This window comes from Peromyscus maniculatus, chromosome 14 (genome assembly GCF_049852395.1).
Source record: "Peromyscus maniculatus bairdii isolate BWxNUB_F1_BW_parent chromosome 14, HU_Pman_BW_mat_3.1, whole genome shotgun sequence".
NCBI lineage: Eukaryota > Metazoa > Chordata > Mammalia > Rodentia > Cricetidae > Peromyscus > Peromyscus maniculatus.
The window spans coordinates 81,543,791-81,567,814 of NC_134865.1; the positions used below are offsets into that span (position 1 = coordinate 81,543,791).

General features: G+C 38.1%; 1 long non-coding RNA gene, 2 other non-coding genes and 1 pseudogene across 40 annotated transcripts in view; all 4 read left to right on the top strand.

Annotated features, from left to right (window-relative positions):
* LOC107402472 (uncharacterized) overlaps positions 1-24,024 on the top strand; it is a 147,610-nt gene that overhangs the window by 24,767 nt on the left and 98,819 nt on the right. For 33 of the 38 annotated variants that reach the window (XR_013044512.1, XR_013044511.1, XR_013044522.1 and 30 more), the window contains 9 exons: positions 1,101-1,162; positions 3,012-3,082; positions 5,025-5,130; positions 12,350-12,416; positions 13,670-13,735; positions 16,431-16,514; positions 22,011-22,113; positions 22,855-22,935; positions 23,729-23,797. This is a non-coding gene — a long non-coding RNA (uncharacterized LOC107402472). Of the gene's footprint in view, positions 1-1,100; positions 1,163-3,011; positions 3,083-5,024; positions 5,131-5,874; positions 12,417-13,669; positions 13,736-16,430; positions 16,515-22,010; positions 22,114-22,854; positions 22,936-23,728; positions 23,798-24,024 lie in introns of those variants that run through there. The other 5 variants (XR_013044505.1, XR_013044510.1, XR_013044504.1 and 2 more) reach the window with 4 other exon arrangements.
* On the top strand, positions 8,957-9,028 carry LOC121822600 (small nucleolar RNA SNORD113/SNORD114 family). Its single transcript, XR_006063780.1, has one exon. It is a non-coding gene; the product is annotated as a small nucleolar RNA SNORD113/SNORD114 family (small nucleolar RNA).
* On the top strand, positions 22,307-22,382 carry LOC143268587 (small nucleolar RNA SNORD113/SNORD114 family; annotated as a pseudogene).
* Positions 23,244-23,315, top strand: LOC121822591 (small nucleolar RNA SNORD113/SNORD114 family). The gene has a single exon (XR_006063776.1). It is a non-coding gene; the product is annotated as a small nucleolar RNA SNORD113/SNORD114 family (small nucleolar RNA).

Sequence of the window (24,024 nt, forward strand, 5' to 3'; positions counted from 1 at the left end):
AACTACATAAATGCATAATAGAATTGAGTGCCCAAAACGTGGATTGGTGATGAGAATGGTCCAAGTACGAAAGGGTTTTAATTCAATAATGTGCTCCTAACCCCCATTACAACAGCCTGCGTGCTCCCTTCTCTAACCAGCTCTTGGGGGTTTTATTGTGTACATTGCATGATTTGTTTAGATGTTTTACCATAAATAAAGTTCCAGGCTGTTTATTCTTTGAGCCGGGAGTGAACAGAAGGAGATGAAAGACGCTGCCATGTAAGTCGTCGGGGATGGTGCGTGCACTGACGGAGCTTACTCGCTGCTCGCATTTCCTTAGAATGAACAAGTCTCAGGGCTAGAGAGGTAGCTCAATGGTTAGGAGAGCTTCCTGTTCAGATCGCAGCACCCATGTCAGGCAGCTCACAATCACTTGTAACTGTAGTTCCAGGAGACCAGAACCCCTTTTCTGGCCTCCAAACGAACCTACACACACATCACACTCACATACACACAGATACACACACAATAGATAATCAAAGACAAAATATATCTTTTAAAAGACAGGAATGATCCAATCAAATGAAAGAGACTCAGTGTGAGCTGGAGAGGATGGTGTTGTGAGTCAAGCGCTGGAGCTGTTAAGCTCATTAGGAAAAGGTCCACACTGTTTTAGAGATAAATAGCAGATCCTCATTTTTCCCATGGATCTTTGCACAGCAAAGACACTGTCTTGTGATGGCTTCCATCTGATGTGGTGGTCTTTAGCCTCAAAACAATCTAGAACACTTGAAATGTGAATATGAAGTGTAAAGGTTTCCTTTTTGGTTATTTTTTTATTAATTTAGATTTAAGTAACCCTACATGGCTAATGGCTTTTCCATTAGTTGTATTAGGTGTTTGGCTCTTGGGAGTTTTAAGAATGCTAAAAGTGAATGCATGAATATATAATTTAAATAAATGAATATTAATTGTAGGCTAATAATTGAATGTGCTACATAGAAGTATTATAATTAATATAGTTCTGTACAGCTTCATTTTACTGGTAAAAATGACTGATTCATGTATTTATTTCTTTTATTAACTTTTCAACATTTCCTTGATTTCATACCCTATAGTCTATGTGAGCCTGTCTCTAATATTGAAGATTTATATATCTTAATGGGCAAGAACCAAAAAGGTATTGTCAAGTTTAATAGTGGCATGCTAAGTGGTTGTTTTGAGTGTATTCTTATATTATCAAATGGCTTCAACTAATGATTAGTGAATACTAAAGTGTTCAGAATGTAGCTCAGTCTGAGAATACTTTCCTATCATAAGTCAGGTCCTGTGTTTCATTCCCAGCTCCACACAATTATGCTGGAGTCTACCTGTGGCACAAAGATGATAATATGATGATTTTTGATTAGTTCAGATCAACAGAAGTGTAATTCAAAAATGAAAGATCTCAATCCACTTCAACACAACTCCATTAACACATAGTAAGACCACATTTTTTGTCATTAACATTTTAATAGTTCACACTACTTTTATACCACTTTTGATTTAATGATTGATCAAGTCCATAATAGCTTGTTGTATCAACTGTGAATTCTAGACAAATTAAGGGAAAGGCAGATAAAGATGGGCTAGGGATGAATATGGAATCCCTGTATTATCAGGAAGGTGTTTGAAAGCCAGGAACAGCAGCTCATGCCTATAATCCTAGCACGTTTGAAGCTAAGGCAGGGAATTGCCCACAAGTTTGAGGTTATCATGGGCTCTAAAGAAAGACATTTTCTAAAAACGAATATAAAGAAAAAGAATGTTAGCACAGTGACACCAGTGTAGTGATCCCAGTGTGGTGATACCAGTAATAACAAGCAAGAAACTGAGGCAGTTGCAATGTGTGTTCAAGACTATCCTGCCTGGATATGTATATATATCCAGAGAGAGGGGGTGGGGAGGAAGAGGGGAAAGGAAAGGGGAGAGAAAGATATTGGTTCATCATATAAAAAAATCAGTCATCAATAAATAAAAATTTCATATTTTGGGGGTGTTATTCTATAGGCATGCACTTTCCAGTAGAGTGGCTGTAGTCACACTGAACAGTTGGGTGGTCAGTGTTTTAACTGAAATGTGATCTGCATCTAAAATCCTCAATGTAGCTATGAATTTTTTAATAAGCATGTAGATTGATCAGGTTTGTTTACTTATTTGTTACAATATTTACTCAGTTACAATGATACATTTTTAGAATTGTGACACCGAGTGGAAAAAGCACTTTTGTTTGTTTTCAATTTCCTGGCATGTTATTCTTTGAGATTCAGGGGCAATGAATCAGAATTCTCAGCAATTTCAACATTATGATTATTTTAAACATACATCTAAAATGCATGTTAAAAGCAGAAAACACTCTAAATTGACGTATAGTTACAAAGAGCTACGGCCTACACTAATATCCAAAGAATGTAATGTAATTTCCAATTCAGATCTCCCAGGACTGTAACAGCCCCTCATGGAATCATATGTGGACACTGCCCCTTTCAGGACTGACTTTGAATTGAACCTGTGTTGCTATTGAGAGAGTATTCAAAGGACTTATATGAACTCATTAGTATGTGCTTTATCTTTCTTATTATTCAGTCTTGTTCTTCGTTCTTCATATTATAGTATACCCATAAACACCCACATATATATTTAATGCATTATATATAATACATACAAGCATACATACACATATATACATTATAGGCTAGCATCTGAGTATAAGGGAGTTATAAATTATATCAATAATAAATAAGATAAGAGCCATTCTTGGCTAATCATGGGCATATGTAAAAGCTGTGATTTTTCTAGATTTGATATACAGAGACTAAGGTATTAGGAAGAGGGCCCAAGACTGTATTGCTCCCTCAGTTTCCTAAAACCTGTATTTTTTAAAATTCAAATTCTCCAAAATTTATATCAGACATGTTAATTGCTCCAAAAACCTTTGTCATTGTTTAGATAAAGATTATTGCAGCTTACTAAAGGTTTTAATTCTGCAGATTCCATGATGTACCGCTGATGGTGCCTGTCTGACCCTGAGACACTGTGGGCCAGGAATCAAGGGACTCATGTAAGTGGTGTTGGGGTTCTTGGTGTGTCGAGTGATTGTGCCATCCATAAATTCACATCCAAAGGATGAATGACAACTGCCAACAGACAGGAAAGAAAAGGTTAGCCAGGCATGATATCGTACACTTATCATTCTAACACCTGGGAGACTGAGGCAGGAGCATTGCTTTGAGTTTGATGCCATCCTGGGCTACATAATGAGATCTTCTATTTTAAAAAAAGGTCCGAATCCCAAACCAAATAGCTCCATGAAAGAAAATAAAGCATAAAAGAAGGAAAGAAAGAAAGAAAGAAAGAAAGAAAGAAAGAAAGAAAGAAAGAAAGAAAGAAAGAAAGAAAGAAAGAAAAAAGAGAGAAAGAAAGAAAGAAAGAAAGAGAGAAAGAAAGAAAGAAAGAGAGAAAGAAAGAAAGAAAGAAAGAAAGAAAGAAAGAAAGAAAGAAAGAAAGAAAGAAAGAAAGAAAGAAAAAAAAACCAAAACAAAAAAATAATGACAAAATAAAAAAAATGCCAAAGGGAACAACACCAAAAAGGATGGCATGATTGGAGGGATGTGAAGTGTTTTTAGCACAGATGTGACAATCAGGTAATGAAGACATTAGCTAGCTAGAATTAGTCATTCTGTGGTGTTTAAGTCCTTGAAAACATCATGTGCACACTTAATGTGCACAATTTTATCTTTCAATTATAAAAGCAAAACAAAATAAAAATGAACAAACCTGCCAGGCATCAGCTGTTAGTGGGGACTGAGATTTAGTGATTTTTTAGCACAGCCCAGGTCTTTCAAGATAAGGCTTTCATCCAAACAGTCCTAAAATTCTATTCTGTTGTTATGTTATGTTTGCAGAAAGTTTACTTATCAGTAGAGGATCTGATATAAGTTTTTAAATATTGTGCAAGATCCTGAGTGTTGTCTGTGGGTCTCTAGCCATGGAGTCTGAGGTATACTCATTGGCCCACTGTCTTTAGGAATCAGTTGAATGAATCTTGAACAGCAGAGTGGCAGGAAGCAATGTGATTGATTAATCTATATGTTCAGGCCTTTATCTTATTTACCTGCTCTGTGAACCTGATCCTGGAAATCGCGTGTTATGTCAGTGAAAGATTTTGTTTTTGGATTTCTGTGATTCATGGGCACTAAGATTTTTAATCAGAGAAACTCTGAATGAAAAAAAATCAATAAATTATGCAGAAACAATCAGTAATGTGCAGATAAATAAATGAGGAAAATGCATTGAGCGTGGATCAGTAATGAGTAGTTCTGGGGTGTACGCATCAATACTTTTGATTAAACAGTAAACTGAAGTCTATTAGAAACACACATAGTTGGCAGGTCTGCGGTGGGGGTAGAGTTCCTGATAGAAATGCAGGCCAGGGTGACATCTGGCTCCTGGATCCCAGTGGCATTGGAGTCAGGATAGTGGGAATTTGTGAGGAAAATATAGATTGTTACCTATGGGTCAGTTAGGAAATCACAATGTGAAGCAGCAGCTGTTAGCAATTTTTAATGCTGGTTCCCTTATGCTATCCTAATAAAAACTGCTGCACTTCTGGGGCATGTAGGACTCCTAGCCACACAGACACACATTCATAGGTGCGTCAAGGTGTCCCTGTGGACATTTCTGGGAGTGGTAGGAGGTAGCTAGATGTTGGTGTACTAAGGAGAACGGATAGATACATAAATAATTTTCTAAGTATGCAATGGAGTAGGAGCAAGTATAGGTCAACAGAGAGAATGTTGTCTATAATGCTGGCCATGGAATCTAAAGAAAAAAAATAGAAGGGTCTAGGAAGGGACCAACAGCAGGAGGTGGTGGGGATGAGTATAGGTCATAGAGACAGAACTATTGATAGAATATTTGATATACACATATGAAACTGTCCTGAACCCCATTGTTTGTGAGACAAGTACATCTAACTGTAGGATTTTTCTTTCTTTTGAAAGTTTGTGCTTGACTTCACCAAGTGGATACACCCCCTCCAACTGAATCATCCTGGAATGCCAAAGGTCTAGGTTTTTACCTCTGTGGGTAAGGAAAGAAGAGATTTATGTGAGTAATAGCTTGAATTTTATGTTCTTGGGTTCGGAGGTTGGCTTATGGGTGTTGCTTGCATTTTTCCAAAGTAATAAATGGATATAATTCATATATAAAACCAACAAAGGCCAGTGGTATGCATTGATGGGAATGTGCTCAGGCTGGGGTTTTTTAATTAATATGATTTAGCACCAGTAAAATCCAATAAAAGAAGATAAGTGGCATTTCATTCATTTTCAGGGTTGCTTAATATTCTATTTTTTTCTTTTTTGCTGTGATTCATTTACGTACTTTTTTACTGATAACACTTAGGCTATTAATATTTTGAGGATAGAGGGTACTGGACAATGAACAAAATTATCTGTTTATTCTAATTGTGTGTTCATGATACCATCTTTATTCATGATACTATCTTTAAGACCAAAAGTGGGCAGACATGGACCCAAGTTAAATACAGAGATTAAAGGAAATAAGAACACTCATTGGCTGAAATGTGGAAAAAGTATACACATATTAGGGAAAAGTGACCAGATATATTAATTATGTGGGGAATGGACACTTGACAGAGTGATATATTATTCAGTGATGCTGCTCTTGGGACTTTTAATTTATTAATTTTGCACACACACACACACACACACACACACACACACACCACACACACACACACACACACACACACACACACACACACACACCAATGAATAAAGCCATGAGCACAGGGAGAAAATGTATCAATAGATATATAGAGCAGTGAGCTTCCTGAGATGTGTGAATCAGAGTTCTGACTAAATTGCAACTCAGAGAAATGTCAGAAAAAGAAAATCTCCCTCATTTCTGCAGTGAGGTGTGCCTGTTGCACCAGCTGGCCACAGTCAATGACCTTGGCCTTCACTCCTCCCTTCTGTGAATTGTATTATAATGGGGTGGGTACAAGAATGAATAAAAATGGCCAATTTTGCAAAAAAAAAGAAAGAAAGAAAAAGAACAAAAGAAAAGAAACAAATATTATTATTTATTATTGTTACTTTCTGACACAATGAACCTCAGATACACATAGATTAAGTCTTTTTGAATATTTCCCTGAAGGACATGTCCTGAGCCATGAACCATGGTATTGATATTTGGATTTTGTTGGAGAGGCTGTCCATTGGTTTTATTTAGACAAGAAATAAATTATGAGTATGAAAATGATTGTTTGAATAATTGTCTAACTGAAAGAAGGCTAAGCATGGAACAGTTCTGTGCACATGGTAATTACTGATCTAATTCTGTCCACCAAAGGCTAATCTCTTACAAAGGACCTTGTCCATTGTATCTGTGATCACCGTGTCTATGGACACAGCTCATGCTTTGATCTAGTGTTTCAACTTTCATTTGTTTCGATTATCCCTTAAAATAGAATGAAGGAAGGAGCTCACACTTCAGTTGATTACTTGAAGGATGTAGACCTGGGGGCAGTTACAAGCAAGTTTTGTGAAACAAAACTATGAATTAAAATTTTTAATTTTATTATTGTTGTGGGGTAGGTGTGTATATGCCACGGTGCAGGTTTGGAGGTCTGAGGATAGCTATTTGGAAGTTGGTTCCCTTTCATGGTGGTATGTGGTAATAGAATTCAGGCCTTGTGGCTTTCTCAGCAAGTGCTTCTACCCACTAGTCATCTTGCCAGCTCAGAGATCTGATTAATTTAGACTCATTAATGATTAATAAGAGCCCTCCATCTTTAACTGACCTAAGTTGGATTGAATTGTATTAACTGCAAATTTTAGTTCATTTCTGTGGTTGGCACTATAGTACATTCTCTTATTTTATTTATATGTTGGTCATTTATGCCTTTGACATACGTTAACAATAAACTCCCTATGCCAAGGATATGAAATTTAGAAGTACAATAGTCCCTAAGCCCCTTAACCACGCAGGTGGGAACCAGCATCTCCGTCTTTACTGAACAATTACATCAACCATGGTATTCTCAGTCTGTGAAGTACAACACACTCTATGAAGAATGGAAAGTGTTTTTGCTCTGTGAAGTACAACACACACTCTACAAAGAATGGAACCCACAGGCTTAAATCTTTTAATAGACTGATTCATAAGGGATTGGGTGACTAATCCAAACTTGGTTCCTATTACATTCTCATTATTGACTCCCAAATAACTCTACTTCTTATGTACTGACTTATGTACTATTTAATTTTTAATACAACAGAAACTAAAATTCACCACCCAGCACAAGAGAAATAAATGCAACCATTAAGACCGTCTGTGTGCTGCTACCCACGCACACCTTAACCTCATTTGTCCTTTTCAGGGGACCTCATAGTGCATTGCCAAGGGTCTACCCTGAAACAGTGATCCAAAAGGCCCCCTCCTCACACATTAGGTGACAGATTCATCATCTTTATTCTATAGACAACGGGTTTATTTCTGAGTTACATCATGTGAACAGAGATGCTTGTCTATGGATAAAATAAAAGAATGCTTATAGAACCAGCAGAGAGAATCGACCAGAGTTTGTGGTTAATATGATTCAGCACAACCTAAGTCTGTTAATCCTGGAGGTCTTTTATTAATTCTCAGAATGTTTCAGTCTTAAGATTTGTTTTGTGTCATTACCCATTCAATCAATGATAAATGTCTGGGCCAATAACTCATTGAGGTGGGAGCGTGCTGAATGAGGGAAGAAGTCTATGCTAATGTCCTCGCCATGACTGCAGCACGGTTCATGGTTGTATAGGTTTAGCTCCCCTAATCTGAAATATCAGAGAGTCTTTTTATTTCTGAAACTTCCTGAGCATTGACTTTTGGTACGTGTGGAAGATTTCACATTTGTCTTCATCATGGTTACAGTCAAAATGCAGGTACACTGAAATATTGTAAAAACTTCCTCTGGTCACATGTATGAATAAGTTGACTAGGGGACAAATGAACTTTATTTATTTGGGGGTAATGTTTTTAAGATATTTCATTGTGTGTGTGGAAATATTCCAAAAGTTGAAGAAAACAAAGGTGAAATATTCCAAATTTGAAACACTTGTGATATCAAGCAAGTCAGAAATAGCATGCTCTGTCATGGCTTTTGAGATCTCTAGCTGTGGAGTATCTCACCCAGTGACTTCATGGCTCAAAGCATGAATACCTATTATTTCTCACAGTTTCCATGAGGTCAGGGGTTTCTGTCTGGAGTCTTACCAATTTATAGTGAGGTGTCAGGCAAAGTAGTTGCTTGGCTGTGTGTGTGTGTGTGTGTGTGTGTGTGTGTGTGTGTGTGTGTGTGTGTGATCTGCTTGCAGGACTCATGTCCATGGCTGGCTGCTGATGGGGACCACGCTTCCTCTCCACATGAAGATTTCCTCTATGGGCATCCTTAGAACATGACAGCTAATTTCCCAAGAGCAATCAGTACAGGACAGAATTAGGTAGAACCTTACTGTATAATATGACGAATCTCCCTAAGGCACAAACCACCACTTCCATAGTGTTCTACTGGTCACATAGACAGCCATGATCCAAGATGTGAACAGTAACACATGACTGTGTGACACAAGGTGTGGACTCTACTGGCCGCCATCTTGGCCACATTGTCTGTTCTTAAAATTCAGATAAATTTAATAAAGAAGAGCAAGGAAAGTTCACAAGTGCATTTGACATGAAGTGAGGGAGCTGAGTTATCACATGTCTTCATAACTGCCATAAGAGTGTCTCAGTCCTACAGAAATCGAGCTATTATGTGTGTCTCAGCACAATGTCAGGAGCTTCTTTTCAGCCTCACATTTCATGGTCATTGACGTCATTAGTAGCAATGACTACTGAATGACTAAACAAAGACAACCAAGCGCTGACCGATGATGAGAAATCTGGGGTGTCTGAATCAAATGATTTTGATTAACCCTGTAACTCTGAGGTCCATCATAAGAGACTTCACGAGAGGCTGTTGAGATGGTTCAGTGGGTTAAGGCTCATGTTGCCAAGCCCGGGCACCTGAGTTCCATCCCCTGAACCCACATGGTGGAAGGAGAGAACTGTTCCCGAGGTTGTCTTCCAATCTCCCCATGTGTGCTTTGGCATGTGCATACACACACGGACTAAGACACACACACACACACACACACACACACACACACACACACACACACACACACACACACTGACAAAAATATACACACAAAGACACACACAAAGACACACACACAAAGACACACATACAAAGAAACACACAGGCTAAGACACACACAGATAGACAAAGACACACAAACATACAAAAACACATGACAAAGACACACACAAAAAAACACATATGACAAAGACATACACACACAAAGACACACATTCACAAAGACATACACACACAAAGACACATGACAAAGACACACACAAAGACACACATACAGACAAAGACACACAAACACATAGACAAAGACATACACACAAAGACACACACAAAGACACATACACACATACAGAAAAGACACACACACACACACAAAGACACACAAACACATAGACAAAGACACACATGCAAAGACACATACACACAAAGACAAGCACACACAAACACACACACAAACACACACACAGACAAAGACACACAGAGACAGACACACAAAGACACACACAGACAGACACACAAAGACACACACACAGACAAAGACACACACACAAAGACACAACCACAGACAAAGACACACACACACAAACAAGGACACACATGACACAATAAACAAAGACACACACGACATAGAGACACATACAAAGACACATGACAAAGAGACACACACATAGACAAAGACACACATGCACAGACACATAGACACACACATACACACAGACAAGGACAAACACACACAGACAAAGACACACAGACAAAGACACAACCACAGACAAATACACACACACAAACATGCACACAAAGACACACACACACAAACACAAGGACACACATGACACACATAGACAAAGACACACACGCAAAGACATATACACACAAAGACAAGCGCACACAAAGACACACACAGACAAAGACACACACACAAACACACACACAGACAAAGACACACACAGACAGACACACGAAGACACACACAGACAGACACACAAAGACACACACACAGACAAAGACACACAAAGACACAACCACAGACAAAGACACACACACACAAACAAGGACACACATGACACACATAAACAAAGACACACACGACATAGAGACACATACAAAGACACACATGACAAAGAGACACACACATAGACAAAGACACACATGCACAGACACATAGACACACACATACACACAGACAAGGACAAACACACACAGACAAACACAGACAAAGACAACACACAGACAAAGACACACAGACACACACAGACAAAGACACAACCACAGACAAATACATACACACAAACACAAGGACACACATGACACACATAGACAAAGACACACATGACAAAGAGACACATACAAAGACACACATGACAAAGCGACACACATAGACAAAGACACACATGCACAGACACATAGACACACACATACACACAGACAAGGACAAGCACACACACACACACACACACACACACACACACACACACACACACACCAAACAAATATGTATAAAGAATAGACACCTATTTAGTAAATGTTATTAGAAGTTTGGAAAATTTCAAATTTGTTCTTCAGCTATATAGTTTCATAAGTTTCATAAGTCTTTGTTGTTTCACTGTAAGTAAATTATAATACCACTAGGCAAATATTTAAATGCATAAATATTTAAATGAACAGGGACAAAAGACATCTATTTGTGGCCTCCTTATGAGATTGCAGAATTTATGTACTATTGTGAATACATTTGAACCAATCAATTCCAACATAAATTTATTAAATCTGATTGGTAGCCCTTCACACAGGAACACTGAGTCCTAAGAAACTGATGGCATTGTTCTCCATCATTAACGAGATAGTGGATGCTGAATTCACGCTTGTTTATTGGACTGTAGTTAAAATAGCAGAAAGTTCAGTAAATAGGAGCCAGTGCTGAGCTAATGAGCACAGGATTGCTGAGGTTCCCAAAGGGTAACCATCCCTGTGACATCCACTGTGGAAAGAGGAAGCCATAGGTTTTTATGTTAACAATATCGTGCTTGTTATCGTTGGGACTTATTATCTGTTGATTTTGTTGTTGTTTGTGAGCGAGCAAATGATTGTATAAATGAATGAAAAAAGTGTTCAAACCTAGACTAGTGATCTTGAAGCATGTCAGGAGGAATTTTATTAAACTCCAAAGTCCCAAGGACCAGTGGGAAGATAAAACAACTACTGTTTTTATGGGAAAAGATTGTAAGAAGAATCAGATTTTTTTTTTTTTTGGTCTATTAAGATTCTTTAGTTCAAGCTGGGTGTTGGTGGCTCATGCCTTTAATCCCAGGACAATCAATGGAAGGCAGAGGCAGGTGAATCTTTGTGAGTTCAAGTCCAGCCGGGTCTACAAAGTAAGTTCCAGGACAGTCAGAGCTACACAGAGAAACCCCATCTCTTAACATCCCCGCAAAGATCCTTTAGTTCAATTTATATTTTTGTAAGTGAATCAATACATGAATAAAGGAATAAAATATGTAAGTGAATAAAAAAATAAAGGAGAGCCATGGATGGATCAATTACAGGAGTATGTGATGAAATGAGGAAGAGAAATAGGATTAATTCAATTTGGAAGTGCTAAAGTCCACTTCTCGGGGAGGGGCATAATAAGAAGGCCCTAGGAAGAACTGGGTGATGTTGCTTGCCAGCAAGCTGTTTCTTTAAATGTTTCTTTCCCACACCTTTTCCCCCCTATTATTTTATTTTTCAGATCAGTTCATCAGTGTAAAAAAATTGTTAAATGCCCACATAATTGCCAGATGAGCAGAGACCAATGATAAGAATGTTAAACCCAAACTGTCATTTTTATTGGTTTTCTTTCTTTCTTTCTTTTTGAAGGAAAGGATCTATTTGGCTTAACAATTCCAGGCTGCCAAAATGGAAAAATAACCAAGGCTGTCATTCCTTAAGGCCGTGGTTATAGGCAGATCAAGATATTTTTTTTATAGGCCAGGGCTATTACATTGCAGATTTTTATGTGCTCAAAACGAAGGGATGATTTTAGGCCTCAATTTACCTTTTTAATGTCAGCATGGTGCTAATTAGGAATAAATATTATCACGTGAGAACTGTGACCCCAACTTTTTCTCCCCACTGGGTCAGAGATGTTATCTTGTTCTAGTCATGATGACCACCTCCGTGCATCCAAACTCAGAGCATGAAGCCCCAGGTAAGCAAACATCCATGTTGATGTACTGGGATTGTGTGGGCCTCCTTCACAGGAGCCAGCTAAACAATCTTAGTACATTAAATTTTTAAATAAGATCTGAATTGAGGAGTGCCAATCATGGGCTTGCAAGTGAAATATCTCATGAACACCAACAAAAAAAATTATGCCTAATTCAATTCAACTCAACTAAGGACCATTCCTAAAGAGATGATAGACATTCTACACATTTGACTGCCCTATAAGGCATCAGATATGGCTGCTTCATAGAGCCCTTCCCTAGCAAACAGCTTACTGTGAACTCCTCATAGCAGAAGTACAGTAGAGGATAGCAGATGTCAGTCCCATCATGTTTGTGCCATTATGTAGGTTTCAACCAGCTTTGAGAGACAGACGCCCATCATGAGATAGGGCTTGACAAGAAACCAGTCTGCTGATTAATCCACATGTTCCAACTAGATGCTCTCAGAGATAAACAATACAGGCTACTTTCTCTACAAAACAAAACAAAACCACTGGTTACTCAGACATCCATGAACGATCACATCAGCTCAAGAAAGTGTTACTGGAGAGTAGGACGCCATGCCTGCATCTTATGACGCCTGCTGGTAGAGGCATGTGAAGCAGGAGCTCGGGGAAAGCCTGAGGGTAACTCTGAGGTCCATTACTCAGTGAGAGATAGACAAGGTTTTGTGTAGAAATTGTCTGTGAGCAGAAGTTGGAAAAATTCTGTCAACTTTCCCCTCTGGATTTTGTTATTCAATGATATGAAGCTTGTTATTTGAAGAGAATTGCTATATAAGTAGGGATTAGATACATAATATAAGACATGATACATAAGAAAGACACACCTATTTGTCCAACAAATAATATAATAAGCCAAGGATAATTAATGCTATTGCTTGCTGAAAAGCAAGAACATTTGTTAATTGGAAACAAATCAGGAGGGATCTGTAACCCTCTTTCATATTGAGCATGTTAGTAGCTGTAGTTAAGAGAGTTGCTTGGGTGGGTACTGATCATTAAGAAAAGGGAAAATGCATCAGCTAACAATTTGTTCAATACCCCCCTGATTAATAAATGTTTCTAATTGTTGTAGAATTTATTCTCAGGCAAGATAGTGGACTTACATGTTTACCATATTTAAAATCCCAAGTTTGATATTAAATCTAGAGTTCATTATTATGTAATTCTGCTTGACCCGTGAAATTCTAAGTCTATTCTAATTCTTCTTTTCCCTCCTGTGGTGAATGTAGGAGCCCTGATTTAATTATTTAATACGGAATCATTGTCCTGAGTAAGGAGCATAGTTGAGAATAAAGGTAAGACCCGTAGTTCATGGTCTCTGTTGGGAGTCTTTTGTTTATAGATGCTAGCTGATTGATTTACAAAGGAGTAATACTCACATATCTAAAGCAGGTAACACTCCCCAAGTATGGACCCCTCACGGGAATGCAATGTGATTCAAAAAAATAATTTTTAATCCAAATTGGTGCCACAGAAATGACTTTCAAAGGAGAGGATATTCACCTTCCTCACAAGACCTTTAGTGTTACTCGTGGTGTTGTGGTTGAGCCCAGGATGCCCTCCAGTAGTTCCTTGGATGGCCTGAGATGTGAGCCTACCAGTGTTTCAGAAGTGGAATATATTAGCTTCATTGTGTTTCATGATACCATCTTTGACATATGTATGAATTAAATAAATGAGGACCACACAAAAACTACATACGGATTTGATCTGAATCAGAGATGTTGAACATTCTGTAGTGTACCTTAGACCACCCTATTGATGGAGTATGATCTAAATATCTCAATGAGAAAAGAGCCCCAACCCAAAGATCTTGTTTTGGGGACTCTGTTTTGTTAGTTATGAATTAGTCAGTTAATAAATAAAGCAAACACCCAGCATGGGCCAATGATGAGGAGCATGGGGTTTCTGAACGAGGACAGTGATTAAACCCTTATGAAATCTGAGGACTATTGCAAAGTGGTGTCTGCAGCCTGTAGAGACGAGTCCCCAAAGCCCGATCTTTGTGGATTCGAGGCACAACCCACATTCCTGTAATAAAACTAGCCATGAATAAAGAATTTATCAATGAATGAAAAATAAGAAAGCTAACACTGGGCAAGATGGCACATGCCTGCCATTCTAATACTTAGGGATTTGAGGCTGGGGCATCAGGAGCTTAAGGCCAGGCAAGGTTACATTCTCCGGAAAACAAACAAACAAACACAAAATAGAGCAACAAAACAAAATAAACAAGCAAAATAGGGCTAATGGGGTGGTTCTACAATGTAAAGGCATTTGTGACCACGCCCAATGATTGAGTTCTATCCCTGAAATGCATATGGAGAACAGACTCCTACAAGTTGTTCTCTGACCTCTACATATATGCCCCCTACACACACACACACACACACACACACACACACACACACACACACACACACACACTTTCTTTCTCTCTCTAAATGAACAAATTAATTCAAACAAAAAATGAAGAGAAACCAATGGTATACATGTACTTTTTAAAGCATTTGATGCAGTGTGTGTTATTTATCTTGATATTCTCAGTTTAGATGCCTATCAGTCTTAGAGGTCATGAGTTTTGATTATTGAAAAAGGAGGCACGTTGAGCTGTGTTGCCCCGTGTGAAGGAAAAGAAGCTACATTTTTATAACTGACTCAAGGGAGAACAGGTACACATGGAGCAACAGTGAGACATCATACAGACCATTATTGACAAAATCTAGTTATTTTGATTGAAATAAACACACACTAAATCAAGTAAGTTTGCTTCTCTTGAGCAGTGACATAGGAAAAACACATAGACCACTCAGGGGACAGGTTGAGTTTGGTTGGACGCACAGTTATCATATTGTAATTAAGAAGATACACATTCCTAAATTTGTATCTCAACCAGTATTTTTTTTTTAATTCAGCAATTATATACCAGTGGAAGACTTTATGCCATTGGGAACTTTACACCATCCACTTCTGAAATCCACAGGAAGGCAGAGATCTTGTGGCCCTTTCCAGCAGTGCATTCAGGAATTTACCTTGTTAGTGAGTGCTCCAGCGTTGATTTGATTTCCGTGAGCATTAAAATTCTGCTAGAAAAGTTATCCCGTGAGAAAGTAAACACATCAGTTAGTGTGAGTGAAGTAAAGCGGTGGTGGCGAGGTAGCTCAGTCAGTCAGGTGTTCACCTTGAAATCGTGAGGACCTGTTATCCACCCCCAGAGCTCATGTAAATTAAAAATGGTTGAGTGAGATGGTGTGTATGGGCATTCCCAGTGCTGGCGAGGCAGCAGCAGATGTGTCATGGTGTGTACTGGTGACCCCCATGCCGGGGAGGTGAGGCAGGTGGATCTCTAGGGCTTGCTGGCTGACCAGCTCCAGACCAGCTCCAGACCTAACCTCATAGAGCAAGACTGTTAACTTCTAAGGACCAGCACCAAAGGTTGTCCTCTGATCCTCTGATCTTACACACACACACATACACACACACACACACACACACACACACACACACACACACACACACGTGAACAAAAACACTAGCCTGCATGCATGTGCATCTGCTTACATGAGTGCACATTTACCTAGGAAAATTAAGCTTGGACCATCACAGAGGTTATACCATATGGTAAATTTCTCATCTCCAATTTTGCACAACGTCCAACTGAAAGGACAACTTTGCTCTTATGTATGTTGGTGACAAACACACCAGATGTTCCTAATAATTAGAGTTATTTTTCTTCTTTCTTAATACTGCTGGGTTCAGTGGTGTTTATTACATTATTTAAAATAAGAAGTTATGCGGGTTCATAAATATAAAGTGCTGTTCTCGCTTCTAAATCCCATAAGGTAATAAATATAAAGGACGGCTGCCTTCCCAAGTGTTCTGACCGGAACGCACACCAACGTTGATGGCTAATTGATCAGCCCCAACTGTGTTTCTCCTCAGAAGCTAAATGACACTAATTCATTTGAATGTTTGCCTTTTACTCCTCAGAATGAGTGCGGCTGCTATGGCTTCATGATTACCTTCTGGGAAGACCTTGCCTGCTTACCTCTGCAATAGGAGGGAAGACACAATGTAAGTGGGAATCAAAGCACTTTATGCTTGCTGGGAGAGGGGTGCCATCATGTCCACAGAATGGTTCCCGAAAAATGGCTTCAAAGTGGCCATGAGCTCGACAGTGATGGGAATGTTTTGTGAGTTACTAATCAGGATGAATCCACTTCAGCACAGCCAAATACTTCAGGATAAAAAGATGAGAGCATTTCTACCATGTCCTGAATATTTTAATGTGATTTGGATCATAGTGAACCCACATACTTCTCCATTGTATTGCATTCCTAGTCCCCTCAATGAGGGGAAAATAGAATGGAACTGTGAATCTGCTCATCAGGTGGTAGTTAATGGTGCCACCTTTAAAATATAGATATTAAGTGAATAAAGCCCAGATATATCTCTGTGAATAACAGCAATAACAGCACAGAACTGGATTCATTCAGATTTACCATGTTGAGGCTCATAGCAGAAAGGGCAGGGTGTAGCTCTGTGGGATGTGCACTGTCAAGATGTGTTTGTATCTTCAAAGATCTTTCCTCCCTTCATTCATGGATATTGGTTATATTATTAGTGAATCAATAAATAAGTCAATTAGAATATGACTGAACAGAAGTGCAGAATACCAGGTCTGGGTTGATGATGAGTATGCATCGGGGATCTTCATCCAGTGTCTTGATTAAACCTGGTCTGTGGGTGTGAGATCCTCTGTGTCTATGGGAAACGTGCTTTTGGGCTTTCATTGTTCATGTGTGTTGCTAATATGCCAATCAGTACATTAATAAAAGACAAAAGGGCTCATCCAATTAAGAAAGGAGCTAATAAAGCAAAGATTGTTGTTCATTTCTGTGAGAGGACTTAGCTATCCCTGGGTTGTTTGATGTTGGGGCTGAGTTGCTCATAGCATTACTTATTTTAAAATGTACCAATAAACTTATATAAAGAAGTTATGTATTTAATATTATATCAAATGAGTCAAACGAATATAAATTGGTACATTCATTAATACTTAATATAATGAGCTGTATTATTAAGCACACTAATATAAAAGTGTTTTGGTAAAGAACACAATTAACAGAACCCATAAACTAATGCCTAGTCCTTGAAACATGGGAACCATCAAAGCCTGAACTCTGAAACTGAATAATCTTTACAGATCCTCTTCCCTTCACTAATTTTCATCTGAAAAGAAAAATGCAACACAATACTTGCAACTTAATTGGTTTTGTTAAATGAATTTACGGATCATTTTATAATAAATTAGTGGATAAATACAAGCATCACTTGATGTTTTGACCCATTATCCTGAGGGTTGATGAAGATGGTTACTATTATTTCAAGTGTGTGAAAGAATAGTTTCATGCCTGAATTCATTACAGGAGGATAGGAATGGCAGTGTATACTTCTAAATCAAATACTGAGGAGGCTGAGGCAGAAGGATTACTGTGAATCCAGGCTAGTCTTAGCTACATAACAAGACCTACCTCAACGGTAATTTAATTTTTTTATTTAAAAATTAAAATAGTAAACAAATACACAATTATTTAATTAGTTAATCAATCCTCCCCACCCTCTTCAAGTCTACTGAGACAAAGACCAGGCACCTTCCTTTCTCATAAGGAGTTACACAAACCCCACTGTTCAGATGCATTAAGTTCAAATTACTTAAAAAAATTAAGTAATTAAGTTTCTCAGCTGTACTAGCCACTTGCCAAGCCCCATGCTGTGGTGGCTGCCACACCGAACAGTGTGCATTCCTGCAGCACGTGTTTCCAGCGTAGACAGGGCCACTGTGAAAACTTTCAGGCGTCAGTAAATACGTACAAGGAGGAAAGACAATTTCGTATTCTTTAGAAGAAGATGCTAGATAATTACATGATGCGCAGAGTTATTGAATAAATGAATTGGTAAATACCTAGACCGGATGACAGTGCAGCCCCTTGGTTGGTTGATAATGGAATATGAATTAAGAATTCATCCCATTTTGTGTAAGTTTCTCTCCTAAGAGTTCTCTGGCCTTTGTGTTGCTTGAGTGGCACATCTGTCCACCTGAACAGACAGATGAACAGACAGGTATTAATCTAGACAGATATCAATAATCCTTATTTTTGTTTTGTTTTGAGTGGCAGAGCCAAAGATCTTTCAGTTTTTTTAATTTTGTGTGAAAAATACAGCAACTTAGTGTGTAGAAATATCAGTTTGGGGATGCTGAAGTTGACAAAACTCCCTCTCATGTTAAGTAAAGCTGTGCTAACATCGACTCAAAATTCTACTGAAATGTTTATATTCCATTCCTTTGGCAGCCTGCCTTTTTCTCAGAATAAGTACCTAGCCTTGGATTTGGTCATTATCCATGATGATCTTAGTTGTTACTTTTAGGAGTAAGGAGCAGTGATGGCAACGACATGACATGAGCTTCTGCCCTAACTTTGTTCATAGACAGTCACATCAGTACAAAGAAGAAGATTATTTGCCCCTAATTAAGCCCAAGCACACTTAGTGTAGACCTGTGGAAAGCAGTGAGTAGGATGAACCCCCTGTTGGCAAAACAAACAAACAAACAAACAAACAAACAAAAAATGAAGATGAGCTTAAAAAAGCTGAAAGGAATTGAGCTGTATCCCAGAGCTGTTAACAGTACACATCTTTTCTTCACCACCGCTGGTCTGGGCATGTTCAGGTTGGTAGATACCCTGGCTGCTCATTGTGTAGAGGAAGCTCCTGAAAGGTGTGCTGTAGTTGTGGGATGCTATCCAGGATCATGCTTATTCCTTCTCCCTCTTATTTCAATAAGTGTAATTCAGTAGACACAGCTCAGGCCCCAGTCATTGGTAGAGGCTCTGCTGTGTGCATTTCGTGTGAGTTGAGTCTGGGGAAATATTGTAGCCATGTCCCAGGTCATAGTCTGTGTAAAAGCACAGTGTTTCATGAGAAAATGAAGATTTAAAATGAGAAGGAATGCTCTTGAGTAAGGATGAGGGATGGGATCAGAAGATGTCTGAATCAAAACTTTGATTAAAGCATCTGGAACTCTGATATCTACATTTTCAAAGTGGCCTCCTGTGTCTGTGAAGTAAATGGGCCTAGAGTAGATGCTCAGAATATTTGGGAATTTGGTTCAGAGATGTTCACAGCTCATGCATATAGACTGATTTTTTAAATGAGAAATTGTTCAGGCATGAGATACATAACTGGATCAGTGTGAACAGAGCTGGGTTTCAGGCATCATTGAATCCAGTAAGGTGTGTGTGTGTGTGTGTGTGTGTGTGTGTGTGTGTGTGTGTGTGTGTGTGTGTGTGTGTCTGTGTGTGTCTGTGTGTCTGTGTGTCTGTGTGTGTGTCTGTGTGTGTAGATAACAGAGGATCGTAAGTTCAGGGCCAGTCTGAGCTACACAGTGACACTTGGTTTCTGCTCTTCCTCTCACTAAAAACAAAACAAAACATAACATCTAGAATATTTATCTTTAAAACTTCCAGGCTTCATGTTATTTTTCTGTTGTTATGATTCATTTAATTTTTTGGTGAATGTGCACTAATTGTGCGTTCTAGAGGAGTGTGCTGTAAATTCATTCTTCCTTTTTTATTTTTCAAAAGTAGTCAATTTGAAAAGGGATTCTGCTGCTGCTTGTGGTGGGATGTGCAGACTCATATGCACAACCTTGATCACTCTTGTTTCAAAGTGATGAATTGAACTTGGTTCATTTTATCACTTAAAATGAATAGGTAGGTAATTGAAAAGGTGGCCTATTATTTGGTCAATGAGAAAAATGGGAATTGACTTCATGAATATTTTAGTACCAAACTAATCTCTTCTAAAATGTTCTAAATCTAAATGGCTCATTGTTTTAATATTTAGTGTTTGATATCACAGAACGAAGACTATAGCGGACTGAATTACTCTCTGAGATGGAGAGTTTGGCTGTTGCCACTGTGGTTAGGACACTTTATGACTACACAACAGTCAGAGTCCTGTAAATCAGGCCTGATTTCTTTGTAGTCTTCATTGAATTATTTAAGTTTAGCTCTCTGCAGGCCAATGATACAAATGTGTTATAAAACAATTGCTATGAATCCAATTGGCATATATTACTCACAAACCATTTTCTTCGTGCACTGTAGTTTACTTACAAGTTATCTACTGAACAATATCCAAGGCTGCATCTCCAATATGGCTGCCAGCATACACACAAGGCCGCTTATATATAAAGTAATTAAAGTGAAAGAAAATGTGAAATGCACTTTCTTTATTGCAGTGGCCACATTTCAAGTACTTGGCAGCTACCTGAGGTTATGGGGAGCTGTATTGGAGATGCGGTTAGTAACATATATGCATTGTTCTGCAAAGTGCTATTAGAGAGCTCCTCATACACAAGGGGACACATGGGAAGAAGAAAGAAGCCCAGATATGATGGTTGTGAGGCAGGCATGGGAATTGATGCATCCATGGTTCACTGAAGGCCCCCGGAAAAAATTCAGGAAAGAGCTAAGTTATGAGAAAAGAGCCTACGAAGAGACCTTGGGTCCAAACAAGCTTATTGTTCTTGGCTATTTCTTTTTAATTCATGAATATTTATTTTATTGCTGCCAGTGAGGCGATGAATGGGTCAATAAACAAAACTGTCTCTGAAAGAAAAAGAAAGAGGTCAAAGATTGCTTATGGATCAATGAGGAGTACCCTGGGATGTGTGAATGGAGGACTTTGATTAAGCCCAATAACTCAGGTCCATTTCGAAAAATCCCATCGATTATCTCTTAGGGATATAAACTTAATCTAGAAATCAAAAATAACGTGTTGTACTCTTGGGTTTCTTTGCACTAAAGCAGTGTGTAAATCAACCACGAACACTATAAATGAACACAAACAAAATGGGTAATTTCTCCTCCAAATATGTAAGTATTTAATGAAATAAGGATCATTACAAATGCATTTATGAATACTAGCACAGCGTTCTAGTAATGTATTGATTGAGGCTGATGCTGGAAGACAAGGAACATCTGGATAAATGGTTAATGTTTTCAGATATGTGTGTATATTTTTTATTAAGGAAAGAAGAAAATATTTATTTAATTTGATTATTCCCTAAATAAAATCCCAATTAAAGAGAGCTTACACATGAGTCTAGGCTGATAAAATGCCCCAGATGAACAACTGTGATTTCTCTTCTGCTTTCCACTGGATTTCAATTCCAATCCTCAGTTCAATTGAAAAATTAGAAAAATGAGTCGTTTCAATTATTGAACATATATTCTCAAATTACTATTTTCTTAATTCTATGGAATCACAGTTGTAATGGCACTACCATAAATATGGAAAAAGCATATTGTTATCTCAAGTTACGATGCCAAAGTAGATAAGTCCTGCTGTTGTAAAAAAGGGAGATGCTTGATCCAGTCCCACATGACCCAAAGACTTAATTTTTATTAAATGAAAATACTTTATTAAGGCAGATTCACAAATATCTATAGAAAAAGTTTTACACAGTTTACATAAGTTAACTCATGAAATTTTCATCATTCACAGTGTGCATCCCTCAAAAGCAGTGGCTCGGTCTGCTTTAAACAATGGGCCACATTAATAATCTCTACACACACTCTCGGTGTTTACCTGAAGACCCAAAACCTGTGTGAGTAATATTCAAAATTATTATCTTGTTTGGCTCAAAGGATTACTCTATGTTACTATAGAGTATACAGTGTATCTCAGCAACGATTTGGTATTCTGAAAAACAAAATTCATCAGAGGCACTTTTACTGTTTATGAATTCATGTGTTAAACAACAAACATGCACACATTACTAGGGAAGAGTAAGGCTAATATGGACCAATGATGACCTGTTCCCGGCGGTGATATAAGTCAAGGACGATGACTATAATTCTGGTGTCTGAGGTTCACATCACCACACATCCTATGTGCCTCTCTTAGCCAGGGAAAAAACTTTAGGCATGTGGAGCACATACTGTCCATTAGAATCAGGTACTTTCATGCATTTTTTTTTTAGTAAATCAATGAAACGTGATATAAATATTCATACACATACAAAGGAAAAATTTTTTGATGATTGATCAACTAATAAATAAATATTTTACCACAACTGATACTAATCAATGTGGATTTTGTGGAAATCTGTTAAGAAGTAATTGGCCTGAAGATGTATATAAATTTTATCCAAGTTCATATATGAAGTGTGATTAATGATTTAAGCCCCAGCAGGGTGCAGACCTTAATTTTAAATCTTACTTGAATTCTTAAGAAACTGTCATAACAATGTGAATCCTAAATAACAAATAGTGAAAGGAGAAAGGTAGAAATCATTTGATAAATACCAATCTTTTTATTATCATTCTTCCTTTGTACTTCCTGGAAGGATGATGATTGACACCGTGTTTCCTGGCTGGGAGGTCCGTGGTTGCCCTGTCCCCATGTGTTGAGGATCAAGGGAACTGATGTAAGTGGAGTCAAGATTTTTGTTTTGCTTTGGGTGGCCTTGGTCACACATTTAGGTTGTCTTGGTAAAGGCATGCATAGGCTCCCGTTAGGCCAATTGAGACTGCATGCTCAATTAAACATGACCATGAGCACCGTGTTGGGGATTTCCAAAATTAAGTAGAAAGACAGAATCAAGGTGGCACAAAATCTGTTGCATAATTTCAAAACAAATCCAGATTTTGTGACTTGTTAAAGGACTACTGCGAGTGAGGAGGATAGTCAGGTGATACATACATAGAAAGTGTGAGAGAAGGGAAAAGGGAGTGTTTGATCAATGATGACCACTGATGATGATTAATCCGTGCAGCATGACTACAGGTCTGGGAGTCTGAGCTCCACACCAGAACACATGTAGTATGGGACTCTTATATACATGTTAGATGTAGCATAGTGTGTCTTCATAACATCTGTGTTCATAGTTAGAGTAAAATAAAACACATGAGAGGGAAAAGCATTCTCAAATAATACCAACAAGCAATGCTAACAGTATATATATCAAAGTTCAGGAACCCACTAGTAATGAATTTCCAGAGGTATAATCCCTTGACTAAGGATGCTGTATCATGTTTAAAATGGTGGGCAAAATTCTTCAGGTTAGAACCGGGTCATCTGTATATTTTCTCAAAAAGAATTTATCATAGTTTTATATACTTAGAGAAGTAAAATCAAAAAGAACAAACACAGCGTCATTGTATTGAACTTGATTGTGTTTATAATCCATTCTTTTTTTCATTGCTCTGGATATTCCCAAGACGAGTTACCCTTCTATCTGGATCACGATGTCTACGGCTCGCCTAGGGTCTTTGGAGCACAGTGATCATGTAAGTGAAGTTCATCTTCTTGTGTTACTCTGAGTGCTTCTCCTTATTCTTAAATGAATTACAAATTACTCAAAAATGGCACAACTGGTGATGACAGATGTAAAATATCATGGACATTTTCTTAATATAATTAAGATTAAAATAAATCTGATGACATATTGAATCAAAGAATTGCTCTAAAGCATACTTAATAACACAATTCCCTAACTTGTATTTTTTCTCCATCT